Consider the following 9,031-nt stretch of genomic DNA (forward strand, 5'->3'; position numbering starts at 1 on the left):
ATACTTTAGACCTAATATTGTCACATGGAATAAATGTTGATACCGTTGAAATTCTGCAGCAGAGCGATGACATCTCAGATCATTACTTAGTATCATGTATACTTAATTTAGCTAAGGTTGCAAAGCCGCCCCCTCTCTTTAAAAATGGCAGGACAATCACTGCCGCTACTAAAGATTGCTTTTTAAATAATCTCCCTCATCAGTATCATCTGCTCAGCATCCCAGATAGTATAGAAGAACTCGATGTTGCAACAGAAACTATTGACTCTCTCTTTTCCAGTACTTTAGACACAGTTGCTCCTCTGCGCTTAAAGAAGATTAAAGAAAATAGTCCAACGCCGTGGTACAACGAGCACACCCGGGCCCTTAAAACAGCAGCCAGAAAAATGGAGCGCAGCTGGAAGAAAACAAAATTAGAGGTATTTCGAAATTCGTGGAAAGAGCAAATGATCACATACAGAAAGGCTGTAAAAACTGCTAGATCTGCTTATTTCTCAACTCTCTTGGAAGAAAACAAACACAACCCAAGGTATTTATTCGATACAGTGGCTAAATTAACCAAAAATAAAGCTTCAACTTCTGATGATTGTAAACAGCACAGCAGTAATGACTTTATGAACTTCTTCACATGTAAGATTGATAATATTAGGAAATTTTTTTTAACCATGCAGCCGTCTAATACAGCATCAGATCAGACAGAGCATTGTAGTGTCACTGAGGAAAAACTACACTCATTCACTGCTATAGGAGAAGAAGAATTGGCTAAACTCGTTAAATCATCAAAATCGACAACATGTATGCTCGACCCTATACCAACTAGGCTATTAAAAGAGATGCTACCAGAGGTCATAGATCCTCTTCTTAATATCATTAATTCATCTTTGTCATTAGGATATGTACCGAAAACTTTTAAGTTGGCTATTATTAAACCACTTATTAAAAAACCGCAACTTGATCCTACAGATTTAGTCAATTATCGACCAATCTCAAATCTACCCTTTCTGTCAAAAATACTTGAAAAGGCAGTGTCTTCACAAATATGTTCCTTTTTAGAAAGAAATGGTATCTGTGAGGATTTCCAGTCAGGATTTAGACCGTATCATAGCACTGAGACTGCTCTCGTCAGAGTTACAAATGATTTGCTCTTATCATCCGATCGTGGCTGTATCTCTCTTTTAGTGTTACTCGATCTTAGCGCTGCATTTGATACTATCGACCACAACATTCTTTTGAATAGACTCGAAAATTATGTAGGTATTAGTGGAATTGCATTATCATGGTATAAATCATACCTATGCGACCGTTATCAGTTTGTAGTAGTAAATGAAGATATGTCACACAGATCGCAAGTTCAGTATGGAGTACCACAAGGCTCAGTGCTAGGACCGCTACTCTTCACCCTGTACATGCTACCACTGGGAGATATCATTAGGAAGCATGGCGTTAGTTTTCATTGTTATGCTGACGATACTCAGCTCTATATTTCTTCACGCCCTAAAGAAACTTACCAATTCACAAGATTAACGGAATGCATAGCTGATATAAAACATTGGATGACTGGTAATTTCCTGCAACTCAATTCAGAAAAAACTGAATTTTTAATTATTGGACAAAAAAGCTCCAAAAAGTAGTAACCTAGAATACTGTCTAACACTTGATGGCTGTTCTGTCAAGTCCTCGTCGTCAGTGAGGAACCTGGGTGTGCTCTTTGATACCAATCTTTCGTTTGAAAGCCACGTTTCTAGCATCTGTAAAACTGCTTTCTACCATCTTAAAAATATATCTAAATTACGGCACATGCTCTCAATGCAAAATGCTGAACAGTTAGTTCATGCGTTCATGACCTCAAGGTTAGATTATTGTAATGCTCTACTGGGTGGTTGCCCTACTCGCTTAATAAATAAACTCCAGCTGGTCCAAAACGCAGCAGCTCGAGTTCTTACTAGAACCAGGAAGTATGACCATATTAGCCCAGTTCTGTCAACACTGCACTGGCTGCCTATTAAACATCGCATAAATTTTAAAATCTTACTTATTACTTACAAAGCACTAAATGGTTTAGCTCCCCAATACTTGAGCGAGCTCTTAACATATTATACTCCATCACGTCTACTGCGGTCTCAAAATTCTGGCCAGTTGATCATACCGAGAATATCCAAATCAACTGCAGGCGGTCGATCCTTTTCCTATTTAGCACCTAAACTCTGGAACAGTCTTCCTAACATTGTTCGGGAAGCAGACACACTCTGTCAGTTTAAATCTAGACTAAAAACACATCTCTTTACTGTGGCATACACATAAAACACTTTTTCAATGAAATGATTGTTAGGCTGCATTAACTAGGTCAGCCGGAACCGGGAACACTTCCCATAACACCTGATGTACTCGTTACATCATCAGAAGAATGGCATCTACGCTAATGATAGTCTCTCTGTTTTATCCCGAGGTTTACTGCAGTCAGCTGGATCCGGGCCGTATCCAGATCAGATGGTGGACCTGCGCCCAGAGAAGACCAACACAGGACCCCGAAGTGTCTGGGAGACCGTGATTAGACTCCCCTGAAACTGCCTCATCGACACGGCATCTCAATAAACCCGTCTCCAGCGTGTTGCCTCCGATCATTCGAATATTGCACTTTAATAATTATTTAATCAACATCATCCTCAATAAACCCGTCTCCAGCATGTTGCCCCCGGTCCCTCGAATATTCTGATCTATTATGACCTCCGAGCTGTAAAACTGCCAGAATAATAATAATAATACGCTGTTTGTTAATTGGCCAGAGGAGAACTGGCACCCCGACTGAGCCTGGTTTCTCCCAAGGTTTATTTTTCTCCATTAGGTCACCTAATGGGGTTTTGGTTTCCTTGCCACTGTTGCCTCTGGCTTGGCGTGCTCAGTTGGGGACACTAAATTTTTCAACTAAACATCGAAATACATCTAAATAATAAACTAAATTAACCATTTAAACTAAATTACTGATCAAATTATTGATCTAAAGCCCACACTGTCACTGTATGATACTTGAAAATTTTCCAGAATGGCTATACAGCTGAATAAAATTATGCTGCATTATTTTCCTGTTTAACACTGTAAAGCTGCTTTGAAACAATCTACATTGTTAAAAGCGCTATATAAATAAAGTTGACTTGACTTGACTTGACTTTGACCCCCTTTGGCCTTCAGAACTGCCTTAATTCTACGTGGCATTGATTCAACAAGGTGCTGAAAGCATTCTTTAGAAATGTTGGCCCATATTGATAGGAGAGCATCTGCAGTTGATGGAGATTTGTGGGATGCACATCCAGGGCACGAAGCTCCCGTTCCACCACATCCCAAAGATGCTCTATTGGGTTGAGATCTGGTGACTGTGGCGGCCATTTTAGTCCAGTGAACTCATTGTCATGTTCAAGAAACCAGTTTGAAATGATTGGAGCTTTGTGACGGTGCATTATCCTGCTGGAAGTAGCCATCAGAGGATGGGGACATGGTGCTCATAAAGGGATGGACATGGGCAGAAACAATGCTCAGGTAGGCCGTGGCATTTAAACCATGCCCAATTGGCACTAAGGGGCCTAAAGTGTGCCAAGAAAACATCCCCCACACCATTACACCACCACCACCAGCCTGCACAGTGGGAACAAGGCATGATGGATCCATGTTCTCATTCTGTTTACGCCAAATTCTGACTCTACAATCTGAATGTCTCAACAGAAATCCAGACTCATCAGACCAGGCAACATTTTTCCAGTCTTCAACTGTCCAATTTTGGTGAGCTGGTGCAAATTGTCGCCTCTTTTTCCTCTTTGTAGTGGAGATGAGTGGTACCCGGTGGGGTCTTCTGCTGTTGTAGCCCATCCGCCTCAAGGTTGTGTGTGTTGTGGCTTCACAAATGCTTTGCTACCTCGGTTGTAACGAGTGGTTATTTAAGTCAAAGTTGCTCTTCTATCAGCTTGAATCAGTCGGCCCATTCTCCTCTGACCTCGAGCATCAACAAGGCATTTTCGCCCACAGGACTGCCGCATACTGGATGTTTTTCCCTTTTCACACCATTCTTTGTAAACCCTAGAAATGGTTGTGCGTGAAAATCCCAGTAACTGAGCAGATTGTGAAATACTCAGACCGGCCCGTCTGGCACAAACAACCATGCCACGCTCAAAATTGCTTAAATCTCCTTTCTTTCCCATTCCGACATTCAGTGTGGAGTTCAGGAGATTGACTTGACCAGGACCACACCCATAAATGCATTGAAGCAACTGCCATGTGATTGGTTGATTAGATAATTGCATTAATGAGAAATTGAACAGGTGTTCCTAATAATCCTTTAGGTGAGTGTATAATCCCACTTTATCAGGGCACATATACACAGATCAGTAGGGGTGTAACGATTCGTTTTAACAACGATTCGATTCGTATCACGATTTGAGGTTGTCGATACGATTCAAGGACGATATTGGTTAATTTAGAACGATACGATCCGAAACGATTCAGTGACTTGAAATCGATTCAGTAACTTTTTAGCCAAAAATTGTGTGACTGAAATAAATATCTGGACACTGGTCAGTGCAGGTGAAGTTTCCAAGATTCCTGTTGTTTCTTGTAAGGGAATCCGGTATCAATTAATTAAGGATATAAACAAACAAGTAAACAACAATTAATGGAAAATGCATTCACATTTTATTTGAATAAAGTGCAACCAACAGTTTAGGTTGAATTAACAGGAAGTTAACCTTTTCTGCTCTCATTTTCAATATTCAATACATTTTCAATAAAAGCACAGTAAGTGCAACCAACATTTCAACAGTAGGTTAACCTGCTACTTCTGCTTTTGTTTTTCAACATAAAAATATTACAATATTAGTATAAAAAATAAAGTGCAACTAACTTCTCTTCAGGTTTAATTAATAGTAGGTTTACCTGCTACTTTTGCTGTAATTTTTCAACATTAAAATAATACAAATACAATATTATTATCAAAAATAAGCTGCAACCAACATTTCTTCAGGTTGAATAAACTACTACCTGCTACTACTCTCAGTTTAATAAACAAACAATATTTAACAAAAGATAAAATGTAACCAACTACTCTTCAATGACTCTACAGAATTTTTTTTTTTTTCAAAAATATCAACTGATCAACATGATCTGACCGCAGAACACTTCTCTGTGCGTTCACTATGTCTCCAGCAGTACTAAAGCTCGCTCTGCTGGCGCACTGGTGCTGGAATGCACAGGTAACATTTAGCAAGGGTTGAAAGTACAGGTAAAACGTTACTAACTTAGCTCTTTCTCCTGGTGGCTTGATAATTTCTCGCTGGTTGGCTTCTCCTCTGCCATCCGCCATGCTATGTTTTGTTTTCTTAGCGCTGCTGCTGGTGCGTGCGTTGCGATGATGTCACAGATAGGCAGACTGAATCGAGTAACGTTTAACGCCTTTATCATTAAAAGTGCTAAGAAAAAACATCCATATAAAGTCTGACGTGCTTAAATCCAATGCGTTATTTCCTATTATCGATACAATCGATTGATTACCTTTTAAAACGATGTTAGATCGATATATGTCGTCCGGAAGGCCAACTTGCCGAGCACAGATTGATGTAGTTAGATCATAGGAATATAAATCGATACATCGATGTAGTAGATGAATCGTTACACCCCTACAGATCAGGCATAACATTATGAGTGAACAGCCCTGACCCGTCTCTGATGGACTCCTCTAGACCCCTGAAGGTGTGCTGTGGTATCTGGCACCAAGATGTTAGCAGCAGATCCTTTAAGTCCTGTAAGTTGCGAGGTGGATCAGACTTGTTTGTTCAGCTCATCCCACAGATGCTCGATTGGATTGAGATCTGGGGAATTTGGACTCAAACTCGTTGTTGTGCTCCTCAAACCATTCCTGAAGCATTTGTGCTTTGTGGCGGCGCATTATCTGCTGAAAGAGCCACAGAAATCATCAACGTCTGAGGCAGTGAAACGTCACTTGCACTGTAAAAGGATAAAGCTTGTATTACATAATACATATTACATACATGCAGTGGTTAAATTGGCTTTTGTAGGGAGGGGGAGCCCTTATTTACGGTGAATGGTCATTCAAAATCGCGCCGGAAAAATACTTAATGTGTTTTTACACCAAAGGGGCTCTTTTTCCAGTATTACTGTGTAAGTTAGAGTTGAGTTATTCAAACAGGACCATAAGCAGGTTTTTTTTTTAAATCAGTGAAGTCCCAAATTTGAGGTAGTTATAGGGGGGTTCGGGGGAATGCTCCCCCGAGAAAAATTTGATTTCTCTGATCTACATTATGTGCATTTTTAATAAGTTTGAAGGCCAAAAAATGAATAATAGATAGCTTGTCAGTAGGGCTGCTCGATTATGGAAAAAATCATAATCACGATTATTTTGGTCAATATTGAAATCACGATTATGTAACACGATTATTTCACATGACTTTGGGAATGTGTTGTATTTATTAAAAATACACCTTTCAACAATTCAATTGAAATTGTAACATTTGTTGTACTTTTTGAACTATTAAAATAAATAATATAACATATATTCAAATCAAAGTATAAAAGTATTCACGTAAAAATGATAATCACAAATAAATAAGATAAACAATATGGTTCGGCTAGATATGCTTTTCAGGTACGTCTAACATTAGTTTTCAGGTACAGAAATGTCTCAAATGTAAAATAACATTGCATATTTGAGTGCATAAATTAAAGATTAATCCTATTAAACTTACAAAAGCTATTCAATCCGGATCGGATATGCGTCGTCTTTATCGACTGTATAAAGTTCACTTAAGGCATATACAGACTATGTCTGCTAGGATACTCATCAAGATGGACATGTTGACATACGTTTTGTGTGAGTTTGTCCGTTTAAGAGCAAGACTTGAAAGAGAACTCAATATTTGCGCGCTGAGAGACGTGTGCGCGCTCTCGGATGATACATTATCAGATACAGATACATTTTCTCACAGCGCGCGGCTTCTCATTCGCGTCTTCTGGCACTAAACCCGGGTGACGACGGTGAAAACGACTGGTCATATTCTAACATATGGCAGCACTCGCATGCATTGCACAAAGTTTACAAAGAGAGAATTATTTGAAAAATATGAGGGGGAAAAAGGACGTTTACACGGCACCCCTGCTCTCGTCAGTTTTTGTTTCTTTATTAGATTGTCATAGGTCACTCTGTTTAATTTTCAAGTGGTTAAACAAATTCGTGGTGTTCTCTTGCGTTGCAGACACTACTTGTAGCAAATCTTGCACGTAACATGTTTTTGCTCGTCGTCTGATTCCTCGAAGCCAAACTGTTCCCAGACAACGGAGTTGGTTTTGCCTTTTTTGCTCACCAAACGCTGCTGTAACTGCCCTCCTTCTGCCATCTTTACTCGCGCAGAGTTTTTAAATTCCAGCGGATGATATGCACACGAGACTCACGAACTGAGAGAGATTGTGGCTTCGGGAGGGGCGGATGAGCGCATGCGCGTTTCATTCAGAACGCAAGGCAAAATAATCGTTTTTTCTCGATTGTACTATTTTGGTGATCGTTGGGAGGCAAAATCGAAATCGAAATTCGATTAATTGCACAGCCCTACTTGTCAGTGGGCAGTAGATTATTTGACAATACTCCCCTAAAGATGAGTGTCCCTGAAAAGGGTTGGGAACTTTTTTTGACCAAAGAGCCATTTTTTTTTTTCATTTTTGTTAAATGCATTTTTCCAAAAGAGCCACAATCAAAAATTATATAAAATTATTATTAAAAAGCTTTTTTTTCCCAATGAAATGTCAACAATAGTAATTATTAGGTCCACAACTAAAAACAAACAATTATGCAGCAAACAATAAATAAGTTGCAATATGGAATTAATTGTGCAGGGCTTTCACTGTGAGGTTGACCAACTGATGAGTATAAATCCTCTTCGTGTGTGTGAACGCCCACAGTGCTTCATCTACTATGTTTATGTGAATACTCGAATACTTTTGATAGCCTATATTCTGTGTTTATTTGGCCGTTTAGGCGCGCAACCGAAGACAAAGGCTAGAATGCTTGTCCGTTTGTCCGTGTTGCGCTCGGAGCGCGCACAGCATCCTGTCAGTAATTCAGTTGTCTTTCGTGACTTATCATGCTTTTATTATTTATTTTATCATGACACTCGCGAACAGCACTGAACACACAACTTGAATATTATGATAAACTTGTCATTGCTGCGTGTGTCTAATCTTTTTATCGATCATGTTAGTAAATGTTAGATATGTTGGTAAAGTGTGAGAGACCTGGCGAGCCATAGGTTCCCGACCGCTGCTCTAGCCGTTCGCGGATTTCCATGGTAACTCACTGTTAGAATTGTGACGGTTTTACCTGATGGCTGTGGGCGCGGTGCTGAACCAGAGAACGCAGCGATTAATGCCTTATGGCATCTGATAATTCCATATAGCCTGTAGGCCTATTTGTCAGGAGACGAACAATAATCAAAGTCTAATAATAATATTTCGTGCTGAAGGAGACGGAGCTGAGCTCCAGCAGGGTGTGTGGACCTGAGGAGGCGGAGCTGCGCTCCGGTGCGCTCCGGCCCAATTTAACCTCTGCATACATGTATATAAATAAATATTACTACAGAAAATTCTTTATTAACTGCTGAATTCAAATGAAGCAAGTCTTCTTAGAGACAGGACTGGGTCAGCGCCTCAATTACCATTCAAAGTGCAGCGACAGACTGAACACACACACACACACACACACACACACACACACACACACACACACACACACACACACACACACACACACACACACACACACACACACACACACACACACTCTCTCTCTGTCTCACTCACACACACACACACACACACACACTCCTTTATTTTGCGGTGAACTATCCCTTTAAAAGTGATTGTTGTTTCATTAAGAATATCATAAGGTGACAGCTGGCTATATTATTATAATATAAATGATGTCTGTTACTGTAATAAAATACAACCCCAAATCAGAAAAAGTTGGGACAGTATGGAAAACGCA

This window comes from Gobio gobio, assembly GCF_949357685.1.
Source record: "Gobio gobio genome assembly, chromosome: 18".
Taxonomy (NCBI): domain Eukaryota; kingdom Metazoa; phylum Chordata; class Actinopteri; order Cypriniformes; family Gobionidae; genus Gobio; species Gobio gobio.